Here is a 19,506-nt window from a genome sequence, read left to right as displayed (position 1 = left end):
GCAAGATCTCCGGATCTGTCCCCCATTGAGCATGTTTGGGACTGGATGAAGCGTCGTCTCACGCGGTCTGCACGTCCAGCACGAACGCTGGTCCAACTGAGGCGCCAAGTGGAAATGGCATGGCAAGCAGTTCCACAGGACTACATCCAGCATCTCTACGATCGTCTCCATGGGAGAATAGCAGCCGGCATTGCTGCGAAAGGTGGATATACACTGTACTAGTGCCGACATTGTGCATGCTCTGTTGCCTGTGTCTATGTGCCTGTGGTTCTGTCAGTGTGATCATGTGATGTATTTGACCCCAGGAATGTGTCAATAAAGTTTCCCCTTCCTGGGACAATGAATTCACGGTGTTCTTATTTCAATTTCCAGGAGTGTATTAGTTAAATTAGAGGACTATATATGTATGTTAGACAGTAGCCGAACGAAATTTGGCAACCTCAAGAGCACTGTTTGTAAATTGCGATAGGTTTTCCACGGTACACTGAGTATAAGCAACAGCATTGGAAGTAAATCTGAAATTCGTTCTGTATTGGGTTATTAGAAAGCACGTTCACGACCGAAGTAAAAAAAGAATAGGCTTAAAACAAGTGATGCACTCACGGCTAGCTCCACCACAGCAACGAGGCTAAAAACGTGCATACGCTAGAATTTAGTATCTGGAAAGATGAATGATACCTGGAGGATTACTCTTTCTTGGTTACATAAAAGAGTGGACTACTTGGAAGTGACTGAGCGACCTTGCAGCAACCTTGCTCAAGTGGAATCTGCGTTGTGTAAATGTGGGGTAGGCTGAACTTAGACCACTTGCAATAGTGTTACTTATACTGAGTGTACCGTGGAAAACTTATCACAAGTTACTACCAGTGCTCTTGAGGTTGCCAAATTTTGTTCTGCTATTGTCTAACATGTCCGCAGTTCGTGGTCTTGCGGTAGCGTACTCGCTTCCAACGTACGGGGTCCCGGATTCGATTCCCGGCGGGGCCAGGGATTTTCTCTGCCTCGAGAAAACTGGGTGCTGTGTCGCCTTTTTCATAATCATCAGTAATCCCAATTATGGTCGGAGGAAGGCAATGGCAAACCACCTCCGCTAGGACCTTGCCTAGTCAGCGGTGCAGATCTCCCGCATCGTCTCATACGATCCTCGGAGTATGGGACATAATCATCACTGCCTGACATATATAGTCCTATAATTTAATTATTTGTTAAGCTGTGTAAGTGTGTGTTCAATACTGTTTGATTCTGTCATTGCAAATAAATAAATTTCTATTAAAGATCTGGTTTGGTTCGGATGTATGTTGATATGCCCTAGGTCTAGCGTCAGATGCAATAGCGCATTGCTTGTGCGGTCTTTCAGCTATTAGATACACCTCTGGAATCCTGGAAAGGGCGCCTCTATGTGTTTCTCGATTGCAAAAGTTGTCTTTGCGGAAATTATGAAACATTAGCTCTATGGCTGTTCACATACGTTAAGTAGCCTACTTATGGCTGTAGTACATAAGGTAGGTTCTAAGAAGAATCGCTCCGCAGTACTGATCTTTAATTAATTCATCTTAAGGTACGGACAGTGGCTTATAGTTTCAATGACATACCCGATAGTTGTGATTTTTGCACTCTTCGCAGACGCCCATTCATGTTTATTAATCGAACGCAGTCATATGATTTCTCTGTCTAGGACGAAAATGAAAGTGGCAAAATCTGTGAAAGCAAGTATAATTAAGGTGCTTTTGAATATTCATTACGTGGCACACTTTCTTCTACAAGGTACTGACGAGCGTGCTTCAAACTATGGACAAACAAATCGCGACTTGTCGGACGACGTTGCACGCCTTTCGTTAGTCACAGTTTCTGTATTGTTTGGTCCACTGAAAACGTACAGATTTATCAGCTACTTTGCTTGTCCACTGCATGCAGTTCCCTTCGCAATTTTCGCTAAGAAACTGGTCAAGAAGCCGGCCGCTGTGGCCGAGCGGTTCTAGGCGCTTCAGTCCGGAACCGCGCTGCTGCTACGGCCGCAGGTTCGAATCCTGCCTCGGGCATGGATGTGTGTGATGTCCTTAGGTTTAAGTAGTTCTAAGTCTAGGGGACTGATGACCTCAGATGTTAAGTCCAATAGTGCTCAGAGCCATTTGAACCATTTGAAACTGGTCAAGATGGACCTGCGCTCACTGACAGCAGCAATTTCTGTCGAATCTGAAACTGGCTGTCACTGACAAGGCGTCACATTCTCCTACAGTCCCTAGTTCTCTTTATGACCACTGTCCCTACGCCGTGTTCATTGTTGCGAGTGGTACATCATTCCATGTAGACACCTTGGAAGTCAGCGTTGATACACCGACAAATCTGGCAACCTCATTCTCGGCGTGGTCGTGGGTACGTCTAAACACAATAGCTTATTTATGAACCTCCAGCATTTATGTTTTATTTAAACTGTTATTTGTCGTACTATCGAAGGTTTGCGGTAACTTCATTTTCTTGACTAGTAACAGCAAATGAAGGCTACTTCTCATTGAAACTTCGACAGAATTACAAATAACAGTTTTAATCATTTCCGCCATTGTCACTTCTTCACGTCGCCTCATCTTACGACTTCATACAATTGTGTGGTACAGAGGCAACATTCATTGTCGTGTCCTGTCAGAGATGTCGGGACACGTGCCAGTTGCTTAATGTCGACAGCGCTTAAAAGCGTTCGGCGTGCTCTTTTAAAGGCGCATACACACTAGGCCAACTAAAGCCAACGAACGACAGCCAACAGCTTCGTTGGCCAATATCTGCTTAGTGTGTATCGGCGCTAAATCGGAGCCAACGAAGCGGTTGGCCTTGGGTGCGGTTCGGTCTGCCGGCGGTAACATGAAAGCCTTGGCGGTTGGTTGGCGTTGGGAGCCATCCCCTAGTGTGGACGCCACGTCGAATGTTCGTTGGTTCAGTAGTGATTTGTTATGTAGCTAAAACAAGGGTGTGTTTAAGTTTTTCATGGCCGCCACAAGTAGCACTTACTACTTTTTATGAACCGGTTTCGCTCGTTAGTGGCTGTAAAATTAAATAGCGAAAACAATCAATAAAACACACTCAGTGCGACTTATTGTTGTCAAGAAAAACTTACACTTTAACAATCGTGTCCCCTGGAGGCACTGCCTGCTCTCGCTATGGGTGTGTGTTTATTGTGTCTAAAAATACTGGAGTATCGAGTGAAAATGGAGAGCACTAAATCTGATAGATTTTTTATCGTGAACAGATATGTTTATGGGGTCCCTACGAACAGCGATTATAAAAACAAATTGAAAAGATTAAAAACTTGGAGGGAAATAACTCTGCTATTAGAAAGTGATTTGTACGATACGAAAACGGAAATGGAGTCCTTACTGACATCTTTTCGCCGTGAACGACAAAGAGAAACAAAACTGGGAGTGGCTACTAACTTTCTGCTGCATATACAGTTCTCCAAAAAGAGGTGTTATCTTTGGGAATTTCAGGGCTTACACAATTCAATAACAATAAGAAACCTGTAACTTTCATTTAGAAAAAAATTGTGAAATAGCCCATACTCCAGTTTAGCTTTAAAGTAGACATTAATTTTGTCCCACCATACTGTCCCCTATTTTTTAAAAGAGAGGTCGACCACCAGCATCGTTTCTCCTTTTTCGTTTTTGATAATCAGCTTCTTGTAGTATAATAAGTGTTGCACATGCGACGACTGCTATATCGTCTTCTTCCCTCATAATATCGGTCGATGAAGTTGTAATTAAAACGCTGCTTTATAACAATAACAAAACGGGAGCCACGTCAGCAAGTTATCAGAGCCAACTGCGATTCCACGTAGCCGAATCTCTTAGCCAGAAGCCCTTCGTTTGGTGTGGATAAGAAGCCGAACGCCAGTGTATTGGCGACCAACGTTCGGCCGAATCCAGTCTCCGTCGTTCGTTGGCCTAGTGTGTACGAGTCTGAAAGTGGTGACTAATAATTTTTCTAAGGTGGTCTATGGCGGCGAGCTTACCTGACTGCAGTCTTCAGCCCCAAGCTGTGGCTTCGGGTTCTGGAATAACAACAAAGTTTTGCATGGGAGCTGCTCAAGCAAACATCATACATTTCACTGCACGGTTCGACTAAGGCTGAAAGGCCAACGCTTCAAATGAGGTACATTTAAAATGGTTGCACTTAAACGATTCGAGTCCGATTTCCGATCACTCGAAGGATTCTTTCTGTCAGGTTGTTTTTTGAGCCTATGAAAATGATTTGTATGTATGAAAATTTCTAAGCTGCATCTTCGTTGGAAACTATGATGATTTGTATGTGTGAAAATTTCTAAGCTGCATCTTAGTTGGAAACTTAGAAATTTTCACACATACAAATCATTTTCATCTTAGTTGACAGTCCAAGTTACACAGGCCGAAAGAAAGCAAGGAACTACTACATGGAATCAGAGTGAGCCTAGTAAGTCACTGGAATGTTCAAAACAACCTACAACTTGAGGACGGTTTCAGTTTTTTACATCTAAACTAATGCCATGATGGAAGAAGTGAACTGAAATAATATTCGAACAAAACAGTTAACACATGTCGTGTCATTGTGTGGAATGTCTTGCCCATTGACTTACTTGACTTAATTCCTTTGGCCCCTATGGGGGCATAGGGCATCCAGGAGAACTCGCCATCCGTCTCTGTCTTTGGCCATTTAAGACTTTTATCCATTGTGGATGTGGAACACTGCGACTGTGGTGTGAAAAGGTTTTCAGAAATTACTGCAACCAGTCGCCTTTTATGTAGATGTATTTTATTTAACCATGACCGGTTTCGAGCTGCCTAGCAACTCATTGAGCCATTTGCCTCAATTCTGCCCAGGTCTTGCCAACTCTTTTTGCTTCCCCTTCCACTGTCCTCTTCCATGTGCCCCTTGGTCTTCCTCTCTTCCTTGTTCCCTGGGGATTCCATTCCAATGCTTTTTCTCGATGGCTCCATCTGGTTTTCTCAAGGTGTGCCCCAACCAGCCCCACTTTCTCTCTCGTATCTGGTCTTCTATAGGTATCTGGTTTGTTATTCGCCAGAGCTCCTCATTACATATTTTTTCTGGCCACCAGATATTCATGATGCGTCGAAGACATCTATTTATGAAGCTTTGTAACTGAGTTGTTATCTTTTTATCCATTTTCCAGCTTTCACTGGCGTACAGAAGGACAGCCTTCACATTTGTATTAAAAATACGGATTTTTGTTTTGTATGTGATATTTCTATTTTTCCATAATGGATACAATTGTATGAAGGCAGCATTTGCCTTTTTAATGCGGTTTTTCACGTCATCTCCAGCTCCACCATCTTCCGCCACTATACTACCCAGATACAGGAATGAGTTGACAGTCTCCACTCGCTGCTCACCTATTAACAGGGGCATCTCCATGTTACCTGAATTTACTCTTATTTCCTTTGTTTTGCCTGTATTTATCTTGAGGCCAGCAGTCTCTGCTTCTTCTTTCAGCAAGCTTAATTTAGCTTGCATATCAGTCAGCCTTGGAGCTAATAAAACTATGTCGTCTGCAAAATCCAAATCCTCCAGACGTTCGTGGATCCCCCACTGGATTCCTCGTCTCCTGCCTGCTGTGACTCTTCTCATAACAGAGTCTAGAATGAGTAGAAAAAGTGTCGGTGACAAAATGCAACCCTGCCGGACTCCAGTTGTTACTTTTATGGGCTCTGTCATATTTCCCTTGTGGAGTATGCAGCATTCGTAGCCATCATATAGATCTTTTATGATGTTTAAGATCTTCTGTGGTATGCCATACTTCCGCAACACCTGCCAGAGCACTTTATGTTTCGAACAAAACAGTTAACACATGTCGTGTCATTGTGTGGAATGTCTTGCCCATTAAACAGTTTCAATACGTGGGCTATTTGGAAGGTACGGTCCGATGGGTCGCGAAATAGGAATCGCTGTGAAAATTAAAAATGTTTCATTTGAACAGTTAGCTACACGTTCCAGCTCCTTCTCTACAAAGTCCCCGCTTCGACTTTGCCATCTGTCGTAGTGTTGATGAAACGCAGGGGGAGCCAATTACAGGCTGTGATGTGGGCGATCAAGAGCCTCCTATCGAAAACGCTGCATGAGCATCTTCACTGCCCCTGCAGACTGCGGTCGAGGGTTGTCACGAAGAAGGAAACGCACGACATCTATGTTATGTGGGCTGCATGATGTACTAGGCGGCAGATACTACTTCCTACGCATCATTACGTGCTTACTGTGCGCTCAGAATTGAAAAGAGCGACATGACGCGATCGACGGGCATACTAAAGACATCGCCCAACACATGTGCAAAGTTTCACCGGGTTTCCACTCCGCGCCCGATTGGACCTTAATTTCCGAGTAGCCGTCGTAGAAATTTGGCATTGGTTATTGATACGCGATCTATTTGAAATTCCCAGCTAAACATCAACTTACTGATTCGCTACTCCTCCGTTCTAGTGGAAGAAGTGAATTTTTATAATCGTTGAAATGAATCGTTAAGTCAGCGTTTGATCAAGAGTTTCATCAGAGACCATCTGTTTGCCGTGCTCGCCGGCGTGACGTCTGTGTCCGAAAATATAACGATTTAGTAACGGGGCGCCGCACACCTCCTCAGCCGAGATCGCCGATGCGCGCTTATGCAGCATTACCAAATGTTAACCATCCCGAGTGTTGAAGCAACATTCACCGCCAGTATTTGGCAATAAAGAAGATATTAAGGTGGCGGCGTACTGTTCATCTACAGACTCACAAGCGGATCACAGCGTTTTCTATCAGAAAGCAGCTCCTGTCTCATCGAGTGAGAAAAAGAAATCACATAACGAGAAGACCGCATCAAAATATATTCCATGGTACATTAACAGCTAATAACATTTGGCGAAACGATGCATTACAGGTGGTTTACTGCCAAACTGTTTGATGATGGTCAGCCTTTTGTTTTTCTGTAGAAACTTTAGAACGACCCTGTAACTCTAAAAATGCGGCGTTTACAACATGTGCAACATACCGTGAAAATTATTGGATGCCCTGTTTTTAATATAAATATCATCCCAGTGCATCAACTGTCAAATAATAAAAGTATCTAATATTACATACGAGGTTCTCTTGTACACCTTACAATTCCTTTCTGAAAATGTATTTGCAATCCCTGATTTTCCTTTTCTTTTCATGCCTGCTCTCAAAATATTAATAAATACAATATTCTGAGCATGATTTCTGTTTATTTGAAGTGTAATTAACGTAAAAATTGAAAATAACTGTAGGTGTAGAGACTCCGACCCATGAACCTCGGATTACCCTTCTGCACCATTTCCGCTGCGCCAACTGCTGTTTGAAAAATAACACAAACGGCTCGTGTCCCGCCAAACCCGTGCCAGAAATGCCATTTTTTTAGGGTTCCGTACCTCAACCGGTAAAAAAAGGTGCCTTATAGGATCACTTTGTTGTCTGTCAGCCCGACTGTTCAAAAGCCCTTTTTCTCAGAGACGAGTAGACATATCAAGCTGAAATTTACATCACATAAAGTCTACGATCCGTTGGTGACGTACTAAAGTGAAGCATCAAAGTCAATGCAGTCAAAAGATAGGGCCATTCGTTTTTGATACTCGCGAATTCACTCATCAAAATTTGGCGAAACGAAAAATAGCACGTTGTAGGTGTCGCCACCGGCGCCAATCTTGTGTGAATGCTATTTTTCTCAGGAACGTGTAGACGTATCAATTTGAAATTTATGTCACATACTAAAGTCTATGGTCCCTTGGCGGTGTAATAAACGCTGCATCACAGACAGGAGCGCCTGCTATGGTGTACTCAACGACGAACCTAGATGCCCGAATGGAAAAACGTCATTTTCTCGCACGATTCCAGGTTCTGTTTACAGCATCATGATGGTCGCATCCGTGTTTGGCGACATCGCGGTGAACGCACATTGAAAGCCTGTATTCGTCTTCGCCATACTAGCGTATCACCTGGCGTGATGGTATGGGGTGCCATTGGTTACACGTCTCGGTCACCTCTTGTTCGCCTTGACGGCACTTTGAACAGTGGACGCTACATTTCAGATGTGTTACGACCCGTGGCTCTACCCTTCATTCTAGCCCTCCGAAACCCTACATTTCAGCAGGATAATGCACGACCGCATGTTGCAGGTCCTGTTCGGGCCTTTCTGGATACAGAAAATGTTCGACTGCTGCCCTGGCCAGCACATTCTCCAGACCTCTCACCAACTGAAAACGTCAGGTCAATGGTGGCCGAGCAACTGGCTCGTCACAATACTCCAGTCACTACTCTGCATGGGCAGCTGAACCTGTACACGCCATCCAAGTTCTGTTTCACTCAATGCCCAGGCGTATGAAGGCCGTTATTACGGCCAGAGGTGGTGGTTCTGGGTACTGATTTCTCACGATCTGTGTACCCAAATTGCGTGAAAATGTAATCTCATGTCAGTTCTAGTATAATATATTTATCCAATGAATACCCGTTTATCATCTGCATTTCTTCTTGGTGTAGCAATTATAATAGCCGGTAGTGTATTTTGATATTCGCAAACACATTCATCCACAGGGCCTTCCCGTTGACCTAGAAACATGAAATTTGACAAGAAACTAGGTTTCATAGTACAACCAAAGAAAAAATCCGAAAATAGTCAATTTGTCATTTGTTATCAGAGTCATTGTTTGTCCGTCCGTCTGTTAAGACTCATTTTTCTCAGGAAAAGGTAGACATATCACGTTAAAATTTACGTCACATACTAAGATCTATATTCCCTTGGCGGTACAATAAACGTTTGCTTGTAAGTCAATGCAGTCAAAAGATACGGCCATTCATGTCAGGTATTTTGATACTCGCAAACTCATTCATGAAAATCTATAGGGTACTTCCCCTTGTTGTAGAATCATGAAGTTTGGCAAGAAGAAAAGTTTCACAGTACGAGTGCAGAAAAAAATTAGAAATTTGTCATATTGTAGTTATACCGTAATGAAGAAATACTTCCTTTGTCATTTGCTATCGGATTACAAACTTGAAATTAAAATATTCCGAAAAGTCTTGGAAGCTGTAGAGCCGATATCTTGCCAGTATCAATGTCGATAAATGGCAAAAGTCATCGAGGTTCTTGATTCCAGGAATAGATGAACTAACTTATAGATAATTAAGTTTGTACGGAACCCTCGGTGCGGGAGTCCTAGTCGCAACTTCCCAATTTTTTTTTTAACGCTTCGACATCTGGAGGTCCTTCTTCTGTTACGTTAATTTGTGACCAAGCCGCGCGTAAACTATAAATCTGGAAGCAATCGGTGATGACGGGGAGGCACTGTCCCTTTGTCAGAGCCACTTTGCTGGATCAAATTCCAAGCCTCACCGCGGAGGCTCATGCCAGTGGTCGTACGTGACACGATGACAACCCGTTAACTGGACGGGTACGTAAACCCGGCAGATCTGCAGATGCTGCCTAAGGATGGACTGCTTGGTAGCATCTAGCTTCACACTCTCCCTTCATCCGCAGCAAGACAAACATAACAATGCACTGTGCAGGGCTATTACAAATGATTGAAGCGATTTCATAAATTCACTGTATCTCCATTCATTGACATATGGTCACGACACACTACAGATACGTAGAAAAACTCATGAAGTTTTGTTCGGCTGAAGCCGCACTTCAGGTTTCTGCCGCCATAGCGCTCGAGAGCGCAGTGAGACAAAATGGCGACAGGAGCCGAGAAAGCGTATGTTGTGCTTGAAATGCACTCACATCAGTCAGTCATAACAGCGCAACGACACTTCAGGACGAAGTTCAACAAAGATCCACCAACTGCTAACTCCATTCGGCGATGGTACGCGCAGTTTAAAGCTTCTGGATGCCTCTGTAAGGGGAAATCAACGGGTCGGCCTGCAGTGAGCGAAGAAACGGTTGAACGCGTGCGGGCAAGTTTCACGCGTAGCCCGCGGAAGTCGACGAATAAAGCAAGCAGGGAGCTAAACGTACCACAGCCGACGGTTTGGAAAATCTTACGGAAAAGGCTAAAGCAGAAGCCTTACCGTTTACAATTGCTAAAAGCCCTGACACCCGATGATAAAGTCAAACGCTTTGAATTTTCGGCGCGGTTGCAACAGCTCATGGTAGAGGATGCGTTCAGTGCGAAACTTGTTTTCAGTGATGAAGCAACATTTTTTCTTAATGGTGAAGTGAACAGACACAATGTGCGAATCTGGGCGGTAGAGAATCCTCACCCATTCGTGCAGCAAATTCGCAATTCACCAAAAGTTAACGTGTTTTGTGCAATCTCACGGTTTAAAGTTTACGGCCCCTTTTTCTTCTGCGAAAAAAACGTTACAGGACACGTGTATCTGGACATGCTGGAAAATTGGCTCATGCCAAAACTGGAGACCGACAGCGCCGACTTCATCTTTCAACAGGATGGTGTTCCACCGCACTTCCGTCATGATGTTCGGCATTTGTTAAACGGGAGATTGGAAAACCGATGGATCGGTCGTGGTGGAGATCATGATCAGCAATTCATGTCATGGCCTCCACGCTCTCCCGACTTAACCCTATGCGATTTCTTTCTGTGGGGTTATGTGAAAGATTCAGTGTTTAAACCTCCTCTACCAAGAAACGTGCCACAACTGCGAGCTCGCATCAACGATGCTTTCGAACTCATTGATGGGGACATGCTGCGCCGAGTGTGGGAGGAACTTGATTATCGGCTTGATGTCTGCCGAATCACTAAAGGGGCACATATCGAACATTTGTGAATGCCTAAAAAAACTTTTTGAGTTTGTGTATGTGTGTGCAAAGCATTGTGAAAATATCTCAAATAATAAAGTTATTGTAGAGCTGTGAAATCGCTTCAATCATTTGTAATAACCCTGTATAAACAATTCTCACGATCGTCCAAACTCAAGAGATACACTCTTGACACTTCACAACAGGTCAGAAACACGCCACTTCCGCTAGCATCTTTCCCCGGACACCAATGAGGGATTCCTACATCTGCGTGCAATATTCATTTGAAGACTGGCTGGACGGCATAGAGCATCATGAAGGACGTATCCGAGCTGGAAGCTCCGACAACGAATGTTGTCATATTGTATTCGTCATAATTGCCGAGCAGCTGGTGTGGTGGTATTGGGTGCTATTGGATACATGATACGCAGAACAATGAGTCGTCCCAAAAGATGATGAACCTCACTCGTGTGTCCAGTATAGTCGCTGGGCGACCACTGTAGGCGCAGCGCATCTGTCCCCCTGAAAGAGCTATTTTTTACCGCTGTCAAATGCCATAGTTTTTCTCATAAAGTCCATCACCGCTGGGATATGCCTGTTCTGCTAAGAGTGACTGAGTTGAGAATGATTTTGCATCCTAATTGCAGATGGTAATATAGGAAACTGCAAGACAGTAGGCCGGCCGCTGTGACCGAGCAGTTATAAGCGCTTCAATCCTTCGAATCCTGCCTCGGGCATGGGTGTGTGTGATGTCCTTAGGTTAGTTACGTTTAAGAACTAAGTCTAGGGGACTTATGACCTCAGATGTTAAGTCCCATAGTGCTTAGAGCCATTGGACATTTTTTTTTTTTTGCATGACAGTAACTTAGCAGTAGTGTGACAGAGAAAAAGTCCTTCCAGTATACTTGATGTCTTGCTGCTCTGGTAAGTGGTAAATACACTCATGCTCATAAAGTAAGGATAATGCTGATAGATGGTGAAACAACGATCTGGTGGGCGGTTTGCGGGTTTTAATCACGTCGGGGTGTGACCAAGCGGTGCATTTTACCCGTGGTTGTAGCACGGTGGCGCTGGCAGCAATCCACATACGCAGAGATGGTTGGTGCATGTCAGAGTACGGTGCAGCGACTAAGTGCGCAGACGTTTTCAGACATGCTAATGGTGACTGTGTGTTGAAAATGGCTCAAAAACACATATTAATGACGTTATGAGGGGTAGAATACTAGGGCGACTGGAGGCTGGTCAAACACAGCAGGTCGTAGCACGGGCCCTCCGTGTGCCACAAAGTGTGATCTCAAGATTATGGCAACGATTCCATCAGACAGGAAACGTGTCCAGGCGCTACAGTACGGGACGTCCACAGTGTACAACACCACAAGAAGACCGATATCTCACCATAAGTGCCCGCAGACGGCCACGGAATACTGCTGGTAGCCTTTCTCGGGACCTTACCGCAGCCACCGGAACAGTTCTCTCCCAACACACAGTCTACAAACGACTGAACAGGCATGGTTTATTCACCCGGAGACCTGCAAGGTGCATTACACTGACCCCTGGTCACAGGAGAGCCCGTAAAGCCTGGTGTCGAGAACACAGTACGTGGTCGTTGAAACAGTGGACCCAGGTTATTTTCACGGACGAGTTTGAACAGTTTCGCCGGGTTTTCATCTGGCATGAACCAGGAACCAGATACCAACCCCTTAATATCCTTGAAAGGGACCAGTATGGAGGTCGTGGTTTGATGGTGTGGGGTGGGATTATGATTGGTGCACATACACCCCTGCATGTGTTTGACAGAGGATCTGTAACAGGTCAGGTTTATCGGGACGTCATTTTGCACCAGTATGTCCACCTTTTCATGGGTGCTGTGGGTCCCATCTTGATGGATGATAACGCAAGGCCACCGAGCAGCCATCGGGGAGGAGTACCTTGAAACAGAAGATATCAGGCGAATGGAGTGGCCTGCCTGTTCTCCAGGCCTAAACCCCATTGAGCACGTCCGGGATGCTCTCGGTCGACGTATCGCTGCACGTCTTCAAACCACTAGGACACTTCAGGAGCTCCGACAGGGACTGTTGCAAGAATGGGAGGCTGTACCCCAGCAGCTGCTCGACCAGCTCATACAAAGTATTTCAACCAGTTGTGCAGCCAGTGTACGTGTGCATGTTGATCGTATGCCAGATTGATATCGGGGTACATGCGCAGGAAACAGTGGCGTTTTGTAGCACATGTGTTTCGGGACGGTTTTCTCAACTTATCAGCAATACCGTGGACTTACAGATCTGTGTCGTGTGTGTTTCCTATGTGCCTATGCTATTAGCGCCAGTTTTGTGTAGTGCCACATTGTGTGGCACCACATTCTGCAACTATCCTTAATTTATGAGCATGAGTGTATTTTCGATGTTGCAGTGCCTGTGTTGTTAAGGAGAACGATGCAGTGTTCCTTCGGACATGCATGAATGTACAAAGGACCATTGGATCGTTCTCCTTAACAACACAGGCTCTGCAATACTGTATTTATCCGCCGCTACCAGGGAACGACTAGCAGTTAACATGTCCTCCCCATGGAAAGCCAACGCGGTTAAAGCAACCACTCATGTAAAGTAGGAAATTCGTGCTCGAGTCCCGATGCGGCACAAATTTCCGTTGTCATTATTTCCTTTTGCAGATGATAGTTGTTCGTATTCGCAACTGCGAATACATTTCATGTACTTAAATACTTCATTAGTTCATACGGTTCGGGTCAAGCACACTTTACGGAAAAACAGTATCCAGAAAACTGATACAGAAGGTGTAACAGCTGAGAAAAGGACCTGCTATAGAAGAGGATGTGGATCAAAACGCAGAAATATGACGTCATGGAGAGCAAAGTTCAGTTGATGTGTGTCCTATAAGAAATTTGTGTGAGTCTACTGATGATAAATGTAAAGGTCGTGTGACTAGGGCGTCCTGTCAGGCAGACCGTTCACCAGGTGCAAGTCTTTCGATTTGACGCCACTTCGACGACTTGCGCGACGCTGGGGATGAAATGATGATGATTAGTACAACACCAGTCCCTGAGCGGAGAAAATCCCCGACCCAGCCGGGAATCGAACCCAGGCCCTTAGGACTGACATTCTGTCGCGCTGACCACTCAGCTACCGGGGGCGGACTACTGATGATTATACTAGGGTATTGTTTGCATGTATATTCCATGGACATCGAATGAGTCCTGTGATAGAGTCTCTCTTGCAGCCTATACCGCTGTGGTTGAGCGGTTATAGGCGCTTCAGTCCGGAACCGGGCTGCTGCTACGGTCGCAGGTTCGAATCCTGCCTCGGGCATAGATGTGTGTATTGTCCTTAGGTTAGTTAGTTTTAAGTAGTTCTCAGTCTAGGGGACTGATGACCTCAGATGTTAAGTCCCATAGTGCTTAGAGCCATTTGAACCATTTGCAGCCTATAAACGTGGAATTGTTATTGGAAAATGTTCTCACTAAGAGCGCCGCGTCTTGTTCTTTATGTATGGTGCAGGTAAATGGGATTCAGCTTAAGTGTGTGCCGGTGTCTTAACACAACCTTCCCAGGACGGCTGTTGGGACATGGAGCTCCGGTGAATAACCTCGGCCATCGTCCACTAACTTTTCGTTCTGGGGAAATATGAGAAGTGTTGTGTACACCAATGGAGATAACGACATCGACGACGTGGAACAACGTGTACATAACGCCCGGACAATTGTTTCACAAGGTCTAGGTGTCGTCGAGCGTCTTCTTCAGTCCACGCTAAGCTGTTCTCACGCATGAATTGCTTAAGCTGTTCATGATGGGTATCTCCAGTGACTCTCATTAACAGTGGTTTGTGCGAAAAAATGTTAAAAGGAACAACCAGTTTTAAGGAATTTGCCTTTACCTTCCAGACGTTTGTGGCAAATGTGGTGTCACCGCCAGACACCACACTTGCTAGGTGGTAGCTTAAATCGGCCGCGGTCCATTAGTACATGTTGGACCCGCGTGTCGCCACTGTCAGTACTTGCAGACCTAGCGCCACCACATGGCAGGTCTAGAAAGACGGACTAGCACTCGCCCCAGTTGTACGGACGACATTGCTAGCGACTAGACGTACGAAGCCTTCCTCTCATTTGCCGAGAGACAGTTAGAATAGCCTTCAGCTAAGTCCATAGCTACGACCTAGCAAGGCGCAGTTAACCATATCTGGAGAGAGTCTTACTTGTACTCACCATAAACGATGTATACCAAAAGGATGGATTAAAGTTAAGTATTCCCAAAGCAACGTACTTTTCTTATTAGCATTCATTGAGCATCCTGTTTCAGACTTCACGATATTCTGGGTGAGCTGATAGCGTGCCTATTCGGCCCTTCTAAATAACACTGTGTCGGCACTTCTGTCGACACATAACAGCAAACATTTAGAAAGGCTGTATATGATCGAAGTACTCTGATAAGCCAAAACATTATAACAACTGCCCACCGCGACGTATGCAAGCGGAGCAGACACGGGCGGCGAATCACCCTAGCGAAGAATTGGGCCGGCAATGGGGAAATCCATTGAGATTAGCGGCTCTGACAAAGGGCAGATTATTATTAAAAGGTTCTGAGGGGCAAACGATTCACCTCGGATGACGACATCCAGGTGTACATGCTGAACTGGTTAACATCGCAGCCCCGGGAAGTTTATGAGGCAGCCATTCACCACCTTGTGTCACAGTGGGACAAGTGTCGCAACAGCCAGGGTCAACACTTCTAACATACAGGTACCGGTTTCTGTAATTATGCCTCTGGCTCTTTTCTTTTTTATTTATGTTTTAATCGTAGATTTCGTTGTAACATGAGGGCATGAGGTTCAGCACAAATCGATAAATTAGGCACTACATTTCTAAACATACATGTACGTGTAATTTGTAAAATTAAATATCGTATTCAATGCAGGCACCTTGAACAAAGTTGCCATTGTTTGCCTAGCCATGCCACTACTGACTAATGTTATCTATGAAAAATGAGATGTTACGAAGTACAAACTGCTATTAAAATGTGCAATATCGCATACATCTCAATCTAAACAGAAATGCAGTTTTGCACACTTGGGTATGTGTCCCGATGCATTGCCTACTTAGAGCATTGCCACTTAGCGTCATTTATCGAGTTTTCAGGAAAAGTATCTGCACTTATTAGTTCTGTACGTTGTGTATTTTGGAAACAGACGTATGTACGAGGCGACGACAGTTGATGGGCAATAGTGTTGCAAATGCGTCGGCTTTCTGCAAGATGTACACAGCAAATAACACGAAATATTTGGGAGCATTTACTTTTCTTTTACCATTTGCTGGAACAAAACTGCGAGAGAGGTTCTATGTAAAGTTCGTATCTCACCTAAAGGAACCAATTGTTTTGGTTATGTAGAAGCCTCCCAAAGAAGTATTGCGATCTCGTCTTATCTCTCGATTAACTCCCTCAGCCACTGTTATAATTCACGAAATCATATTTTCAACAGTAAATGAGTGCATAATCCTTAATTACGCGCACATCGATCAAAACTTTCTGCCTTACAAGATGGCGGACGATGCAGACAACAGTCTGCAGGTACGCTAAGGGACCAAAGTTTTTCATCCAGATGATGTATGCTGTTGTTCAAACAAACATTATTTTTCTTATATTATTTAAAATCATTCTTGAACTTCGGAGATTCACTTGCACAGTAAGGCACTACAACTTTGGAACATCGCTAAATCTTTTTGAAATATGATTACTGGTGCTTGGTGCACCCACTGCTCTGCAACAGAACCATGTAATAAGAGTCCATCAGTAAACCCAGATAGGGACGAAAGAGGAGTCGCAGGCGCTAGGAGAATGGAGTGTGTTCAGGGGTAGCAGAATATGAGTATTTGGATTTTCGTGGTTTAAAAATGTTATTTTAGACAAGTGCCAGGGGGCTCCTTAAACGCGTGTTCTTCCTTCCTTCATCTGCAGCCTAGCTAGAGTACGGTTTCTCGACTCCGACGGGAACATTATTACACTGTACCATTCCTTTTATTTCTTTTTGTAGTAAGAACAGTGACCAAACATCTTGCAAAAATAAAATTGCCTTAACCACCGAGTAGAATGTTACAACCTCAACATTTCGAAATTTGTACTGCTGTTCCGTGCACAGGAGTTTGCAATTGTAGACCAAGTATTTTGCAGAAAACACACGAAGGTGTAAGAAGTTGTTCCGTCTTGATTTGTAGGATGTGTAGGTAAGTACACATAGATAGGCAATGAAAACGTCGTAACTCCATCTGTCTCCCAAAATTTCGTAATTCCAGTAATCAGTAATTCCACTATGAAAGCTAGAGACAGAGCGAGGTGGCTCAGGAGTTAGCACACTGGACTCGCATTCGAGAGGACGACGGTTCAAACCCACGTCCGGCCGTCCAGATTTCGTTTTTCCGTGACTTCCCTAAATCGCTGCTGGCGAATTGGTCCCTTTCAAAGAGCACGACCGATTTCCTTCCCCGTTCTTGTCGCTATCCGAGCTTGTGCTCTGTGTCTAATTACCTTGATGTCGACGGAATATTAAAGCCAGTTTTCCTTCCTTCAAAGAGAGATTTGGCAACGCATTAATTTCTCTTATCTGTCAATAACTAGTCTTCTACTAGACAGGTAACATGTAGCTCCTTTATTTACATCACTTTATACTGTTTTTTAAGAACCCGTTTTTGCTTCTCCTGTAAAATTTTGCAAAATAGGGTTACGAGTTTTCATTGTCTACCATCAATATAGTACAGTTACTCCATGGTCAAAAACAGAGCCAAATCCAAAAACATTTGGTAACACAAACTGTTTGCTACGAAGAGATTAATTTCAGTGAGAAAACAACAACGCATCAAGGAGGTATGTAACCACTCCTAATTCTAAATCAATTAATCGTCACGCGGTAATTTCACGGGTCACAGGGAGTCACTCTCAACTCTGTTCCCTCTGTTTTAAACTGGACCAAACGCTGAAAAGAGAGTCACTTTTAAGAAATGTCTCGCAAATAGTTGGAAATCTTTTGATGTTATGAAGTATAAAGAAGGTCTGTATAACTTTGCAGCCTCTCTGGTATATTACGTACCAAACATATAAAAACAATATTAATTAGCATAAACTGTTTCGTAAGTAAAAAAAAATCGACGATGGCAACACTTTATTGAAACTCGTTTCACTTAATGAAAAATGCACATTTAATTTCATTTGAATGTTAGTATTTCGTTCAAAAACAAATATCTTTCACAGGATTTGTTACTCGATCCTGAAAGGCTTTTCTGTTGAACTGTAAGGATCCTACATCAAACTGGGGTGAAATCACGCTCCTACTGCTCGATGATCACTGCTCCTCAGCTTGTAAAAATAAAAATAAATTCCAGTTACTTAGACATTAAATTCGTATTAACGCCAACAGACAGGCAGTCTCAGTTTGGTCGTTTCACATTAGTGTCCTGTTACAGAGCAGATCGGAGAAATATCTGCCATGAACTATAGAAACGGGGGAAAAGAAGAGGCAGAATTATTTTGGAACGTGGTGTTACAGGCACACTCTTTGAGTTCAGTTGGACTGATAAGATAGCGAATTACAATGTTCTTAAGAGTGCAAAAGAAAAGGACTTCATGACACCCTACTGTAACATAATTTTAGATTATTAATCAACTATTAAGACATGAGGGTCTCCAAAAACAGTAATAGAGGCTACGTCACTGTAAAAAGAACTAAAGGAAGGCGCTACGTCTGGATTACATATCAAACTATAAAACATGTCGGCTGTAGCTCGTACAGAGATATGAAGATGACAGAAAGACATGAAGAGTGTAGATAACGCTGACAACCAAACTGCTGGTATCCAAACTTCGGCTTGAGTTATTATTCTTTCTTTGATGAGACTGTTCTATGTATCCAAATACAGTAATCGGAAACCGGTAGACTGACAGTTGTTCTCAGTGTCGCATCACTTCTGTAAGAACGCACGAATGACAATTTACAGTTCTGTATTGCATTTACGAGTCGAGTAGGATTTAGAAGCGATTATATCACATGCCGAATACGCCGTTCAAAAAGTAACTCTTCATAAATATTCGATGACAAAGTTATGCGATATGTTACAGTAATTAAAGTAACTGGAGCTGCTAACTTACTTGTTACGCGTCAATCAGTAACACTGGGTAGCTCCCCTCTCACATACTGGAACGCTGCACTTGTGCACAGCGGACTGAAACTGCCTACCGCCTCCAACGAACGCTCACAAGCCACTCACTGTGCGGCTGCTAACCACGCAGCTCCGCAGGCAGTAGCCGTTCGCGCATGCGCAGAAACCACGCTGCCGCTTCAGACGATTCCTGACGTAACAGCGAAAAATAGCATACACGCATCGGAGATAACACTGCCAACCATGCACACCGAATTGAGGTACACACGCTAGGAAATTCGCGAGCTTTCGGGTATGAGAGTCTCTCATCTGCGATTCCTTTCTGATAAACATACGCGAAATTAAAAATTATTTTTGTTAGACGGTAGTCTTATTGTAGAGGGCTGGTCTTCGTCTGCTTCTTTGCATATAGTTGTCGTAATCAGTGTGGCAACATTTGAAACACCGAGCCACACCAACACCGACTCAAAGGGAGGCCTCGGCGCTTGTTAGTGACGTCACGTCAGCAAGGCACGGCGAAAGCCAGGTCTGTTGCAGGCAGAAACGCCTGGGCGTGTTTATCACTATAAATCTCTTATTTTTGGACAATGTTTGGTATTGTTTTGGATTCTGCAGTTTTATTTAGATGAAAGAT

General features: G+C 44.1%; 1 protein-coding gene across 4 annotated transcripts in view; it reads right to left on the bottom strand.

Annotated features, from left to right (window-relative positions):
- The window catches only part of LOC126101586 (histone acetyltransferase KAT6A-like), a 295,397-nt gene extending 276,402 nt beyond the window's left edge, over positions 1-18,995 (bottom strand). For 2 of the 4 annotated variants that reach the window (XM_049912240.1, XM_049912244.1), the window contains exon 1: positions 18,862-18,995. The gene's annotated coding sequence lies outside the window, so the exon portion shown is untranslated. Of the gene's footprint in view, positions 1-3,997; positions 4,037-18,861 lie in introns of all 4 variants that reach the window. The other 2 variants (XM_049912242.1, XM_049912241.1) reach the window with 2 other exon arrangements.
- Positions 18,996-19,506: the final 511 nt, after the last annotated feature.

Source organism: Schistocerca cancellata, chromosome 9 (assembly GCF_023864275.1).
Source record: "Schistocerca cancellata isolate TAMUIC-IGC-003103 chromosome 9, iqSchCanc2.1, whole genome shotgun sequence".
In the NCBI taxonomy this organism is placed as follows: Eukaryota; Metazoa; Arthropoda; class Insecta; order Orthoptera; family Acrididae; genus Schistocerca; species Schistocerca cancellata.
Note: the sequence above shows the minus strand (reverse complement) of the source record. Positions and strands in the feature narration are given on the sequence as shown.